The sequence below is a fragment of the Bubalus kerabau genome, chromosome 6 (assembly GCF_029407905.1).
Source record: "Bubalus kerabau isolate K-KA32 ecotype Philippines breed swamp buffalo chromosome 6, PCC_UOA_SB_1v2, whole genome shotgun sequence".
Lineage (NCBI taxonomy): Eukaryota > Metazoa > Chordata > Mammalia > Artiodactyla > Bovidae > Bubalus > Bubalus kerabau.
In genome coordinates this window covers 23,226,527-23,243,185 of record NC_073629.1, presented here as the reverse complement: position 1 = coordinate 23,243,185, position 16,659 = coordinate 23,226,527, and the positions used below count along the sequence as shown (strand labels likewise).

General features: G+C 39.0%; 1 pseudogene; it reads left to right on the top strand.

Moving 5' to 3' along the window:
• Window positions 1-3,294: 3,294 nt before the first annotated feature.
• LOC129656400 (olfactory receptor-like protein COR9) lies at window positions 3,295-9,260 on the top strand (annotated as a pseudogene).
• The last annotated feature ends 7,399 nt before the right edge of the window (window positions 9,261-16,659 follow it).

The following is a 16,659-nucleotide window of genomic DNA, read 5'->3' as shown; positions in this document are numbered from 1 at the left end:
CCAACAACATATTAAAAAGATCATACATCTTGACCATACATCAAGATCATACATCTTGATAAAAGTAGGCTTTATCCCAGGGATGCAAGGATTCTTCAATATTCGTAAATCAATCAATGTGACACATCACATTAACAAATGAAAGATAAAAAACAATATGATTATCTCAATAGATGCAGAGAAAGACTTTGACAAAATTCAACATCCATTTATTATAAAAACCCTCCAGAAAGCAGGAATAGAAGGAACATACCTCAACATAATAAAAGCCATTTATGATAAACCCACAGCAAACATTATCCTCAATGGGGAAAAATTGAAAGCATTTCCCCTAAAGTCAGGAACAAGACAATGGTGCCTACTCTCACCACTACTATTCAACATGATTTTGGAAGTTTTGGCCACAGCAATCAGAGCAGAAAAAGAAATAAAAGGAATACAGCTTGGAAAAGAAGAAGTAAAACTCTCACTGTTTGCAGATGACATGATCCTCTACATAGGAAACCCTAAAGACTCCACCAGAAAAGTACTAGAGCTAATCAATGAATATAGTAAAGTTGAAGGATATAAAATTAACACACAGAAATCCCTTGCTTTCCTATACACTAACAATGAGAGAACAGAAAGAGAAATTACAGAAACAATTCCATTCACCATTGCAACAAAAAGAATAAAATACTTAGAAATAAATCTACCTAAAGAAACAAAAGACCTATATGTAGAAAACTATAAAACACCGATGAAAGAAATAAAAGATGACACAAGTAGATGGAGAAATATACCATGTTCATGGATTGGAAGAATCAGTATAGTGAAAATGAGAATACTATCTAAAGCAATCTATAGATTCAATGCAATCCTTATCAAGCTACCAATGGTATTTTTCAGAGAACTAGAACAAATAATTTCACAATTTGTATGGAAATACAAAAAACCTCAAATAGCCAAAGCAATCTTGAGAAAGAAGAATGGAACAGGAGGAATCAACCTGCCTGACTTCAGACTATACTGCAAAGCTACGGTCATCAAGACAGTACAGTACTGGCACAAAGACAGAAACATAGATCAATGGAACAAAATAGAAAGCCCAGAGATAAATCCACGCACCTATGGACACCTTATCTTTGACAAAGGAGGCAAGAATATACAAAGGAGAAAAGACAATCGCTTCAACAAGTGGTGCTGGGAAAACTGGTCAACCACTTGTAAAAGAATGAAACTAGAGCACTTTCTAACACCATACACAAAAGAAAACTCAAAATGGGTTAAAGACTTAAATGTAAGACCAGAAACTATAGAACTCCTAGAAGAAAACATAGGCAAAACACTCTCTGACATAAATCACAGCAGGATCCTCTATGACCCACCTCCCAGAGTAATGGATATAAAAACAAAAATAAACAAATGTGACCTAATTAAACTTAAAAGTTTTATAAAAAAATTAATTAATTATTTTTAAAAACTTAAAAGCTTTTGCACAATGAAGGAAACTATAAGAAAGGTGAAAAGATAGCCTTCAGAATGGGAGAAAATAATAGCAAATGAAGCAACTGACAAACAATTAATCTCAAAAATATACAAGCATCTCCTGCAGCTCAGTTCCAGAAATATTAATGACCCAATCAAAAAATGCGCCAAAGAACTAAACAGACATTTCTCCAAAGAAGACATACAGATGGCTAACAAAACACGTGAAAAGATACTCAACATCACTCATTATCAGGGGAATGAAAATAAAAACCAAAATGAGGTACCATCTCACACTAGTCAGGATGGCTGCTATCAAAAAGTCTACAAATAATAAATGCTGGAGAGGGTGCAGAGAAAAGAGAACCCTCTTACACTGTTGGTGGGAATGCAAACTAGTACAGCCACTATGGAGAACAGTGTGGAGATTCCTTAAAATAACTGGAAATAGAACTACCATACAACCCAGCAATCCCACTGCTGGGCATACACACCGAGGAAACCAGAATTAAAAGAGACACATGTACCCCAATGTTCATCACAGCACTGTTTACAATAGCCAGGACATGGAAGCAACCTAGATGTCCATCAGCAGATGAATGGATAAGAAAGCTGTGGTACATATACACAATGGAATATTACTCAGCTATTAAAGAGAATGCATTTGAATCAGTTCTAATAAGATGGATGAAACTGGAGCCTATTATACAGAGTGAAGTAAGCCAGAAAGGAAAACACCAATACAGTATACTAATGCATATATATGGAATTTAGAAAGATGGTAACAATAACCCTGTATGAGAGACAGCAAAAGAGACACGATGTATTGAACAGTCTTTTGGATTCTGTGGGAGAGTGTGAGGGCTTGATGATATGGGAGAATGGCATTGAAACATGTAAAATATCATACATGAAATGAATCGTCAGTCCAGGTTTGATGCATGATACAGGGTGCTCAGGGCTGGTGCACTGGGATGACCCGGGGGGGATGGGATGGGGAGGGAGGGGGGAGGGGGGTTCAGGATGGGGAACACATGTACACTCATGGCAGATTCAAGTCAATGTATGGCAAAACCAATACAATGTTGTAAAGTAAAATTAATTAATTAAATTTTTTAAAAAAGAATGCATTTGAGTCAGTTCTAATGATGTGGATAAAACTGAGCCTACTATACAGAGTGAAGTAAGTCAGAAAGAAAAACACCAATACAGTATATTAACACATATATATGGAATTTAGAAAGATGGTAACAATGACCCTTTATGCAAGACAGCAAAAGAGACACAAATGTAAAGAACAGACGTTTGGACTCTGTGGGAGTCCAAACCTCCTCTGTGGGAGGTGAGGGTGGGATGATTTGAGAGAATAGCATTGAATCGTGTATATTATCATATGTGAAATAGATTGCTGGTCTAGGTTCAATGCATGAGACAGGGTGCTCAGGGCTGGTGCACTGGGATGACCCTGAGGGATGGGATGGGGAGGGAGGAGGTAGGGGAGTTCAGGATGGGGAACACATGTATACACATGGCTGATTCATGTCAATGTATGGCAAAAAACCACTATGATATTGTAAAGTAATTAGCCTTCAATTAAAATATTTTTTTTAACTGAGAAGAAAAAAATCATCTGATCATCTCAATCACTACAAAAAAATTTTTTGATAAAATTCAATATAGATCTATGATTTAAAAAACCCTCTTAACAAAATGCATATAGAGGGAACACATCTCAACATAATAAAGACCTTATATTAAAGGCCCATAGCTAATATCATACTCTGGTGAAAACCTGAAAGCATTTCCCCTAACATCAGAAATAGGAAAATGATGCCTACTCTCACCTCTTTTATTCACTATAGTATTGGAAAACATAGTCACACCAATCAGGTAAGAAAAAGAGAAAAGTAATACAACTTGGAAAAGAAGAAGAAAAACTGTCACTTTTTGAAGATTACATGATACTATACATAAATGATCCTAAAGATGCCATGAAAAACCATTATAGCTTATCAATAAATTTGGTAAATTTTCAAGGTACAAAATTAATATACAAAAATTTGTTGCATTTCTATATACTAACAATAAATAATCAGAAAGAGAAATTAAGGAAACAAACCCATTTACAATCACATTTAAAAGAATAAAGTATATAGGAATAAACATACCTAAGGAGGTAAAATACCTACACTCAAAAAACTATAAGACACTGATGAAAGAATCTGATAACACAGATAGAAAGATACATCATGTTCTTGATTTGAAGAATTAATATTAAAAGGATGATACTATCCAAGGCAATCTACATTTTTCAAAGGACTAGAATACTTTAAAATTTATATGGAAACACAAAAGACCCCAAATAGCTAAAGCAATTTTGAAAAAGGAAAATGGAGCTGGGGGAATCAGGCTCCCTGGCTTTAGACTATACTGCAAAGCTTCAATCATCAAAACAGTATGGTATTGTTACAAAAGCAGAAATATAGATTGATGGGAAAAGATAGAAAATCCAGAGATAAGCTTATGTACCTATGGTCAATTAATCTATGACAAAGAGGCAAGACTATACAATGGAGGAAAGACAGTCTTTTCAATAAGTGGTGCTGAGAAAACTGGACAACTATATGTAAAAGAATGAAATTAGAACACTCCCTGGTACTTCCCTAGTGTTCCAGTGTTAAGACCCTCTGCTCCTAATACAGGATGCATGGGTTCCATCCCTGGTTGGGGAATTAAGAACCTGAACACTGCACTGGGCAGCCAAAACAAAAAAGAACACTATCTAACACCATACACAAAAATAAACTCAAAATGAACTAAAGACCTAAATGTAAGATCAGATACTATAAAACTGTTAGAGGAAAGCACAAGCAGAACACTTGCTGACATAAATCACAGCAATATCTTTTCTGATCCACCTCCTAGAATGATGAAAATAAAAACACAAGTAAACAAATGGGACTTAATTAAACTTAAAAGTTCTTGCACAGCAAAGAAAAACATAAACAAAACAAAAAGACAACCCACATAATGGGAGAAAATATTTGCAAATGATGTGACTGACAAGGGATTAATCTCCAAAATATGCAAAGAGCACATGCAGCTCAATATTAAAAAACAACCCAAGCGAAAAATGGGCAGAAGATCTAAATAGTCATTTCTCCAAAGAAGGCACTTGTTGTTGTGAAGCTGCTAAGTTGTGACCAACTCTTTTGCAACTCCATGTGCTGTAGCCCACCAGGCTCCTCTGACCATGGGATTTCCCAGGCAAAAACACTGGGCTATGTTGCCATTTCCTTCTCCAAGGGATCTTTCTGTGGGATTGAACATGTGTCTCCTGCTTTGGCAGGCAGGTCTTTACCACTGACCACCAGGGAAGCCCATAAAGATGGTCCAAAATCACTAATTATAGAGAAATGCAAATCAAAACAATCAGGTATCATCTCACAGCAGTCAGAAAGTGAAGCGAGTGAAGTGAAGTCGCTCAGTCGTGTCCGACTCTTTGCGACCCCGTGGACTGTAGCATACCAGGCTCCTCCATCCATGGGATTCTCCAGGCAAGAATACTAGAGTGGGTCGCCATTTTATTCTCCAGGGGATCTTTCCGACCCAGGGATCGAACTCGGGTCTCCCGCATTGCGGGCAGATGCTTTACCCTCTGAGCCACCAAGAAAGCAGAGAGAAAGGCCCTCATCAAAAAATCTATAAACAATAAATACTAGAGAGGATATGGTGAAAATGGAATACTCCTACACTGTTGGTGGGAATGTCAATTGGAAGAACCATTATGAAGAACAGATGGAGTTTCCTTAAAAAACTAAAAGTGAAGCTAATGTATGATCTAGTAATCCCACTCCTGAGCATATATCTGGAGAGACTGTAATTTGAAAAGATACACATACTGCAATATTCATTGCAGCACTGTATAATACAATAGCCAAGATGTGGAAACAACCTCAATGTCCATTAACAGATGAGTGGATAAAGAAGGTGTGGTGTGTATATGCAGTTTAGAAGTATTCCACTTCTCAGATGAAGAGAAATATGTGATATCACTTTTATTAATATGTGGAATCTAATAAAAATGACACAAATGAATTTATTTACAAAACAGAAACCGACTCCACAGCTCTTGAAATAAAACTTATTACCAAAGGGGAAACATAGGGGGAAGTGGCAAATTAGGAGATTGAGATTAATATATACAGACTTCTATATATAAAATAGATGGCTAATGAGCATCTACTGTAAAGCACAGGGACTCTACTTAATATTCTGTAATAACCTATATAGATAAAGGATCTGAAAAAAAAGATATTTATACATGTATAACTGATTCACTTTACTGTACACCTGAAACTAACACAACACTGTAAATCAGCTATCAGATCAGATCAGTCGCTCAGTCGTGTCCGACTCTTTGCGACCACATGAATCGCAGCACGCCAGGCCTCCCTGTCCATCACCAACTCCCGGAGTTCACTCAGACTCACGTCCATCAAGTCAGTGATGCCATCCAGCCATCTCATCCTCTGTCGTCCCCTTCTCCTCCTGCCCCCAATCCCTCCCAGCGTCAGAGTCTTTTCCAATGAGTCAGCTCTTCGCATGAGGTGGCCAAAGTACTGGAGTTTCAGCTTTAGCATCATTCCTTCCAAAGAAATCCCAGGGCTGATCTCCTTCAGAAATCACCTATACTCCAATAAAAAAATTTTAATTCTTTTTTTAAATTTTTAATTGAAATACAGTTGATTTATGTTAGTTTCAAGTGTACAGCAAAGTGATTCATATGTATAAAAATATTCTTTTTCAGATTCTTTTCCCTTTACAGGTAATTACAAAATATTGATATAGTTCCCTGTGCTATATAGTAGGTCTTTGTTGGTTATCTATTTTATATATAATATTGTGTATATGTTAATCTGTAATTCCTAATTTATCTGTCCCCAACAATCACCCCTGCTATCCACTTTGGTAACCACAAGTATGTTTTCTATGTCTGTGATACTGTTTCTCTTTTGTAAATAGATTCATTTGTATATTTTTAGATTCCACATATAAGCAATATCATATGATATTTGATTTAAAATGAGCAGAGGCTCTAAAGACACATTTTTTCAAAGACATCAAATGACCAACAGGTACATGAAAAGGTGCTCAAGACTACTGATAATCAGGAAAATGCAAACCAAAACCACAATGAGATGCTACCTCACAACTGTTGCAATGATTATTATAAAAAGACAAGAGATAACTAGTGTTGTCAAGGATATAAAGGAACTCTTGTGCACATACTACTGCATGTCAATTGTATCTCAATGAAACTAGAAGAATAAAAAACAGCTATAGAAAAAAAGATCAATATATTTGTAAAGTGTATTTTGCCACAAAAGATATTCACAGGCTCCAGGGATGAGGGCATGAGCATCTTTGGGGTGCCATTATTTGGTTTACCACATAAGTGTACAGGTGAAAAATGCTCATCCTATCCTTGACTCTTATACTCCATAGTACTATTTTAATAACAAATTTAATATACATTTAATGGTTTAAACAGTTACTTATTATCTCACAGTTTTGTGGGACAGAAGGTTGATACAGTACAGTTCAGCTGGGTCCTCTGCTTCACTGAAGTACAGGCACAGTGTGAGGCTGGCTCAATTTGAAATCACTGTGTCATCTGGGCTGGGTTCTTATCTAGAGACTCTGGGGAAGATTCCACCTTCACATATATTCAAGTTGTTAGCAAAAGTTAGTTTCTTATGATCTTAGGACCAATTGTTACCTTTCCTTAACACATGGCCCCATTTATATTCAAGCTAACAATGACATGGAATCCTACTTGTCATCTGAATCTCTGAATTCACCTTCTACTGTGGTTTTTTAAGCACACATGTCATTAGATTCAGGCTTCCCTGGCAGTTCAGGGTAATCCACCTGCAATTCAGGAGACACGGGTTTGATCCCTTGGTCGGGAAGGTCCCCTGGAGGAGGGCATGGCAACCCACTACAGTATTCTTGCCTGGAGAATCCCATGGACAGAGGAGCCTGGCAGGCTACAGCCCATAGGGTCACAAAGAGTTGGACATGACTGAAGCAACTTAGCACGCATGCATGTGGTTAGATTAGGCACACTTGAATATACAGGATAATCTTTATACCTTAAAGTCAGGTGATTAATAACCTTAATGACATCTGCAAATCCCCTTCTGGCATAGACTAGCATATTCTCTCAAATAACAGGTTGCAAAAGATCATGAAAGCTATTTCATACCCAGTAAACGTAAAATTTGGTTCTGTGACTTCTTCCCAGGGAAGAAGGAGGTTGAGAAGAAAAGTATTTTGGTTTTAGTTTAATTCATCAACTACTGTTTCTCAATGCCAGTGCTTAAAACTGAATTTCTTTCTTTCCTTCCTTAATTCTAACAAAAGTGTTATGGAGTACATATGGATTAAAGAGAGATAAATCCCTTGCCTAATAGAAATTACAGACTGGTAGGGGAATCAAACTAATAGGTAATAGTGAAGGCATGGCAAGTAAACACAGAAGCAAAAGAGGATGGGGAGTGAGGGGGAATGCATATATCCTAGTCTTAAAGTGTCAAACTACACTATCTAAAAGAGGTGTCATCTACCCCATGTAATAAAGGATGAGTAAGTGTTAGTTCTCCCAGTGTTTGTCCTAGTATCTTGTTGTCTTTTTATTTCTTAATTTTCTTTTTTTTTTTTTGACCAACAACAATTCAGTTTATGGAAGATATTATAGCATAGCTTCATGAACTCAATCCATATCTTTTCAATATTATTTAAAACAGCAGTATGACATGTTACAGTATTTGAGTTAGTAAGTCTTTTGTTAATTACAGTGCTTTTGCAGATAGAAGAACTCTGCTTAAAATTAAACTTCTTGGTATTTCTTAATTTTCATTTCAATTGAGAAAGAACTCAAAGAAATGAAAAATCATTGTGTGGTCACTGGATTTATGTTCCTAGGATGTTCCAACCATCCTGAATTGTAAGTGTTGTTCCTCCCAGCCTTCTTGATCATTTATCTCTTAACTCTTCTGGGAAATACATTCACATTAACAATGGTCAGAGTCAGTCCTGCCCTCTGCATTCCAGTGTATTATTTTCTCAGTACCTTGTGTTTCTTGGACATCTGCTACTCATCTGCCACCATTTTGGTCATGCTGGGGAACTTCTAGAGGAAAACCACCTTGTATGAGGGCTCTTTCCCAGACCCTATTCCTTGTGACCTGTGCTGGTGCTTAGGGTGTCTTGTTGGCTACTGTGACTTACAACCACTATGTAACCATTTTCCACCTTCTTCAATATCTGCTCCTCATGAGTCTGAAGGTCTGTGTGTATTTTGTTGATTGGAACTTGACTGTGTGGGCTAGAGGATTCTGTGAAAGACACAGTGCTGACCCTCAGTGTGGACTCAACAAGATCATCCACTTTCTCTGTGACGTACCTTTGCTCCTGAAGCTCTCCTGCTCTGACACCTCTCTCAGGGAGTCTGTGCTCCATGTGGCCAGTGCCACCACTGGCCTGAGCCCCTGCCTATTCATCACAGTGTCCTACTGCTTATCATCTCTGCCCTCCTTAAGATTCCCGCTGCTCAGGGCAGGAACCAGACCTTCACTATCTGTGCATCCTACCTCCCTGTGGTGGTCTTTTATGGAATAGCCAACTTTAACTATGATTGACCCAATATAGGCTATATCCTGGACATCCTGGTCTCTGTGCTCTTCTCTGTTGTGATCCCCATGATTAACCTGTCACCTACAGCCTGAGAAACAAAGAAATCAAGGGTGCCCTGAGGAAGCGGATGGAGAAGGTGGATTCTCTAGGTATATCAGTGAATAGATCAATATTCTTCATTCTGGAAAATCTTTTCTTTTTCTCTTTTTTATAGTTTTTCACATTTATTTTATGATAATTCTTTATTAAAATATCATTTTAAATAATTCTTTTTAAATACTTTCAAAATTGTCTGTATTTAAGGCATAAAACATATTGATTTGATACAGATATACATAGTGAAGTGGTTACTGTTGTTGTTGCTGTTTAGTCACTAAGTTGATCTCTTTTGCAACCCCATGGACTGTAACCTGCCAAGCTCCGCTGTCTGTAAGATTTCCCAGGCAAGAATACTGAAATGAGTTGTCCTTTCCTTCTCCAGGGTATCTTCCCACCCCAGGGATCAAACCTGTGTTCTTTACCACAAAGCCACCAGGGAGGCCCAAAGTGATTACTACAATTAACATACCATCTCTTCAAAAAGGGAACATTGTTGTTGGGAATGTAAATTGGTGCAGCCACTATGGAAACACTATAGAAGTTCTTCAAGAAACTAAAAATAGAGTTGCCACATGATCCAGCCATCCCACTCCTGGGCATACATCTGGATAAAACTGTAATTTAAAAAGATACGTGCACGAGACTTCCCTGGTGGTCCAGCGGCTAAGACTCCATGCCCCCGATGCAGGGGGCCTGGGTTTGATCCCTGGTCAGGGAACTAGATCCCACATGCCACAACTAAGAGTTAGCATGCTGTAACTAAGACCCAGCACAGCCAAATAAATATTTAAGAAAAAAAAAAAAAGACACATGCGCCCTTCTGTTCATAGCAGCACAATTCACAACAACAAAGATATGAAAACAATCTAAATGTTCATCAACAGATGAATGCATAAAAATGTGGTAATATATACAATGGAATACTACTCAGCCATAAAAAGAATGAAATAATGTCATTTGCAACAACATGGATGAATCTAGAGATTATTATACTAAGTGAAGTAAGTCAGAAAGAGAAAGATAAATACCATGTGACATTACAGGTGAAATCTTAAAAAAAAAAAAAAGACACAAATGAACTTATCTATGAAACAAACAGACTCACAGACATAGAGAACTAACTTGTAGTTGCCAAGGCAGAGAGAAGGTGGAAAGGGGGTGGATTGGGAGTTTTGGATTAGTAGATGCAAACTTGGAGAAGGCAATGGCACCCCTCTCCAGTACTCTTGCCTGGAAAATCCCATGGAAGGAGGAGCCTGGTGGGCTGCAGTCCATGGGGTCACTAAGAGTCAGACACGACTGAGCAACTTCACTTTCACTTTTCACTTTCATGCATTGGAGAAGGAAATAGCAACCCACTCCAGTGTTCTTGCCTGGAGAATCCCAGGTACAGGGGAGCCTGGTGGGCTGCTGTCCATGGGGTCGCACAGAGTCAGACATGACTGAAGCAACTCAGCAGCAGCAGCAGATGCAAACAAATATATGTAGGATGGATACACAACAAAGTCCTACTGTAGAGCACAGGGAACTATATTCAATATCCTGTGATTAACCATAATGGACAAGAATATGAAAAAGAATGTACATGTATGAATAACTGAACCACTTTGCTGTACAGCAGAAATTAATACAATCAACTATATTTCAGTAAAACAAATTAAAGAACATATCATCTCCTCACATAGTTACCATTTCTTTTGCAATAAGAGCCCCTGAAATCTACTCTCTTAGCATATTTTCAGTGTTCAATACATCATTATTAAGTATAATCATAATGAAACACATTAGATCTCTGAACTTACTCATCCAAACTACACAACTACAACTTTGCACTCTTTGACCAATATCTCCCCATTTTCCCTACCACACTTCAACCCCAACTTCTGGTAACCATCATTTTACTCTCCACAAGTTCAACTTTTTTAGATTCTACATGTAAGTGAGATAATGCCAGTATTTGCCTTTCTGCGCCTGGATTATTTAGCATAATGTCCTCTTGGTTCATCTGTAGTGTCAAAAACGACACAATTTTCTTCTTTGCTTTTTAAGGCTGAATATATCTATTGCATAGGAACCTGGAATGTTAGGTCCATAAGTTGGAAGTGTTCAAACAGGAGATAGCAGAGTGAGCACTGACATTTTAGGAATCAGTGAACTAAAATGGATGGGAACAGATGAATTTAATTCAGATGACCATTATATCTACTACTGTGGGCAAGAATCCCTAAGAAATGGAATAGCCCTCATAGTCAACAAAAGAGGCTGAAATGCAGTACTTGGGTACAATCTCAAAAACGAGGGTAAGTGGGGGCCACTCTTTGTTGCAGTGAGCAGGCTTCTCATATGCAGTGGCTTCTTTCACTGTGGAGTGAGGGCTTTACGTGCGTAGGCTCTAGTAGTTGTGGTGCTGAGACTAATGGGCTCTAGAGTGCAGTCTCAGGAGTTGTGATACATAGGCTCAATAGCTCCATGGCATGTGGGATCCTCCCAGAGCAGGGATCAAACTCATGTCCCCCACACCAGCAGGCAGACTCTCAACCACTAGACCACCAGGGAAACCCTCTTTGCCTATTTCTTAATTGGGTTTTTTTCTCACTACTGAGTTGTATGAGTTCCTTATATATTTTGGATATGAGCTTCCTAGTCATGTGTATGATTTGAAAAATACTTTCTTTTATTCTGTAGATTTCTCTCTTCTGTTTGTTTTCTTTGTTGTGCAGAAGTGTATTTAGCTTAATGCAATTCCATTTGTCTCTTTTACTTTTGTTGCTTGTGCTTTTGGGGTCATATTGGAAACTCATTGTCCAGACCAATGTCAAAAACTTTTGCCCAGTTTTCTTCTTGTAGTTTCACAGTTTCAAGTTTGACATTTAAGCTTTTAATGCTTTTTAGTTGACTTTTATATATGGAATGAGTTAAGTGTCCAATTTCATTGTTCTGCATGTGGATAATTAGTTTTCCAAAATCACGGCAGATGGTGATTGCAGCCATGAAATTAAAAGACTCCTTGGAAGGAAAGTTATGACCAACCTAGATAGCATATTCAAAAGCAAAGACATTACTTTGCCAACAAAGGTCCATCTAATCAAGGCTATGGTTTTTCCAGTAGTCATGTATGGATGTGCAAGTTGGACTGTGAAGAAAGCTGAGCACCAAAGAATTGATGCTTTTGAACTGTGGTGTTGGAAAAGACTCTTGCGAGTCCCTTGGACTGCAAGGAGATCCAATCAGTCCATTGTGAAGGAGGTCAGCCCTGGGATTTCTTTGGAAGGAATGATGCTAAAGCTGAAACTCCAGTACTTTGGCCACCTCATGAGAAGAGTTGACTCATTGGAAAAGACTCTGATGCTGGGAGGGATTGGGGGCAGGAGGAGAAGGGGACGACAGAGGATGAGATGGCTGGATGGCATCACTGACTCGATGGACGTGAGTCTGAGTGAACTCCGGGAGTTGGTGATGGACAGGGAGGCCTGGCGTGCTGCAATTCACGGGATCGCAAAGAGTCGGACATGACTGAGCAACTGAACTGAACTGAATACCATTTATGGAGGATATTGTTCTTCTCTGTGCCGGAGTCCAGCTCCAGCAACCAGGGAATCAGCCTGAAGAGATAAACGGTGTCGGCGGAGAACGATGCAGCCTCTGACTCAAGGGGCAGGACTGCATGTTTATTTCAAGCATCAGGTCTTCTTTTATACTTTGACAAAAGCATTAGGACAGAGGTTTCACATTTTCAGCTCCCTGTCACCCAGATTTATTGTCTCCTTGTTGCCCTTCAAACAGAGTTCCTGCTTCAGCCATTCTCTCAGAATGGTGTTTACTTGTGATTACATTGTAACTCATGCTTATGTCTGGGCTGCATACCACATTCCTCAGTTTATTTCTTATCTTTCTAAATCCTGCTTGCCCTAGTATCTTAAGCTATCTCTTAAAAAGGCTTCTAGCTATTCTTAATTATTCATAAACCCAGAGCTCAGCAAGCTTCCTTTGCCATAAACATTCCCCTCACAAACAGGTCTCAAATAACATCCTTCCCATGGCCTCAAGCTGTGGCCTAGGTGCTCATCCTGGAACATTCTTTGTAAAGATCCTTGATAAATGTCAATGGTTACTTTATAGATTATTTTCTGGGCACAACTGCAGAAGGCTTTGTGCTTTCTCATGCTTCTCTCAAGAACAATAAGCACCTTAACATTCTTTCCAGCCAACTCAACCGAAGAAAGGAAAAAACAAGTCAGAATCACAAGACCTAACTCCTTAATCCCGGGACCGTGCCTGCGGGACGAGGAGAGGGGGTTGGGGCCGTGCCTCCATTTTGTCAGTAATGCCTAACACAGCTCCTGACATCTCTGTTTTGTGTTTTGGTACCTCTCTCAAAGATCAGTTCAGTTCAGTTCAGTCGCTCAGTCGTGTCTGACTCCTTGCGACCCCATGAGCCATAGCACGCCAGGCCTCCCTGTCTATCACCAACTCCCAGAGTCTACCCAAACTCATGTCCATGGAGTCGGTGATGCCATCCAACCATCTCATCCTCTGTCGTCCCCTTCTCCTCCTGCCCTCAATCTTTCCCAGCATCAGGGTCTTTTCAAATGAGTGAGCTCTTCGCATCAGGTGGCCAAAGTATTGGAGTTTCAGCTTCAACATCAGTCCTTCCAATGAACACCCAGCACTGATCTCCTTTAGGATGGACTGGTTGGATCTCCCTGCAGTCCAAGGGACTCTCAAGAGTCTTCTCCAACACCACAGTTCAAAAGCACCAATTCTTTGGCTCTCAGCTTTCTTTATAGTCCAACTCTCACATCCATTCATGACCACTGGAAAAACCATAGCCTTGACTGGACGGACCTTTGTTGGCAAAATAATGTCTCTGTTTTTTTTAATATGCTGTCTAGGTTGGTCATAACTTTCCTTCCAAGGAGTAAGCATCTTTTAATTTCATGGCTGCAATCACCATCTGCAGTGATTTTAGAGCCCCCCCCCCAAAAAAAGTCAGCCACTGTTTCCACTGTTTCCCCATCTATTTCCCATGAAGTGGTGGGACCAGATGCCATGATCTTCATTTTCTGAATGTTGAGCTTTAAGCCAGCTTTTTCACTCTCCTCTTTCACTTTCATCAAGAAGCTCTTTAGTTCTTCTTCACTTTCTGCTATAAGGGTGGTGTCATATGCATATCTGAGGTTATTGATATTTCTCCCGGCAATCTTGATTCCAGCTTGTGCTTCATCCAGCCCAGCATTTCTCATGATGTACTCTGCATAGAAGTTAAATAAGCAGGGTGACAATATACAGCCTTGACATAAACCTTTTCCTATTTGGAACCAGTCTTTTGTTCCATGTCCAGTTCTAACTATTGCTTCCTGACCTGCATTCAGTTTTCTCAAGAGGTAGGTCAGGTGGTCTGGTATTCCCATCTCCTTCAGAATTTTCCACAGTTTATTGTGATCCACACAGTCAAAGGCTTTGGCATAGTCAATAAAGCAGAAATAGATGTTTCTTCTGAAACTCTCTTGTTTTCTCAATGATCCAGTGGATGTTGGCAATCTGATCTCTGGTTCCTCTGTCTTTCTAAAACCAGCTTGAACATCTGCAAGTTCATCTCAAAGATCAAGTGACCATAAACATATGGATTTATTTATGGACTTTTTATTCTATTCCACTGGTCTATATGTTTTTTTTATTTATGATCATGCTATTTTGGTTACTACAAATTTGTAGCCTATTTAGAGATCAGGTAATGTGATGTCTTTTCATACTGTTTATGGGGTTCATGAAGCTAATGGCAAAGGAGAAAAGGAAAGCTAGCTATACCTATCTGAATGCAGAGTTCCAAAGAATAGCAAGGAGAGATAAGAAAACCTTCCTAAGTGATTAATGCAAAGAAATAGAGGAAACCAATAGAATAGGAAAGGCTAGAAATCTCTTCAAGAAAATTAGAAATACCAAGGGAACATTTCATGCAAAGATGGGCACAATAAAGGACAGAAACAGTATGGACCTAACAGAAGTGGAAGATATTAAGAAAAGGTGGCAAGAATACATGGAAGAACTATACAAAAAAGATCTTCATGACCCAATAACCACGATAGTCTGATCACTCACTCAGAGCCAGACATCCTGGATTCCAAAGTCAAGTGGGCCTTAGGAAGAATCACTATAAACAAACCTAGTGGAGGTGATAGAATTCCAGTTGAGCATTTTAAGTCCTAAAAGATGATGCTGTTAAAGTGCTGCATTCAATATGCCAGCAAATTTGGAAAACTCAGCAGTGGCCACAGGACTGGGAAAGGTCAGTTTTCATTCCAATCCCAAAAAAAAAATGAAGTCGGGGCTTCCCTGGTGGCTCAAAGGGTAAAGCATCTGCCTGCAATGCAGGAGACCTGGGTTTGATCCCTGGTTCAGGAAGATCCCCTGGAGAAGGAAATGGCAACCCACTCCAGTATTCTTGCCTGGAGAATCTCATGGACACAGGATTCTGGTGGGCTACAGTCCACGGGGTCACAAAGAGTTGGACACAACTGAGGCAATGGCAAAGAATGTTCAAACTACTTCACAACTGCACTCATCTCACATGCTAGAAAAATAATGCTCAAAATTCCCCAAGCCAGGCTTCAACAGTATGTGAACCATGAACTTCAAGCTGGATTTAGAAAAGGCAGACAAACCAGAGATCAAACTGCCAACATCTGCTGGATCATAGAAAAAGCAGGAGAGTTCCAGAAAAGCATCTACTTCTGCTTTATTGACTATGCCAAAGCCTTTGACTGTGGGAATCACGACAAACTGGAAAATTCTTAAAGAGATGGGAATACCACACCACCTTACCTGCCTCCTGAGAAATCTGAATGCAGATCAAGAAGCAACAATTAGAACCAGACATGGACCAATGGACTGGTTCCAAATTGGGAAAGAGTACACCAAGGCTGTATATTGTCACCCTGCTTATTTAACTTATATGCAGAGTACATCATGTGAAATGCGGGGCTGAATGAAGCACAGGTTGGAATCAAGATTGCTGGGAGAAATATAAATAACCTCAGGTACAGATAACACCACCTTTATGGCAGAGAGCAAAGAAAAACTAAAGAGCTTCTTAATGAAAGTGAAAGAGGAGAGTGAAAAAGGTGGCTTAAAACTCAAATTCATTTTGATATTTGGCAAAACTAATACAATTATGTAAAGTTTAAAAAATAAAATTAAATTAAAAAAACAACAACAAAAAAAACTCAACATTCAGAAAACGAAGAGCATGGCATCCGGTCTCATTACTTAATGGCAAATAGTTGCGGAAACAATGGAAATAGTGACAGACTATTTTCTTGGGCTCCAAAATCACTGCAGATGGTGACTGCAGCCATGAAATTGAAAGACGCTTACTCCTTGGAAGAAAAGCTA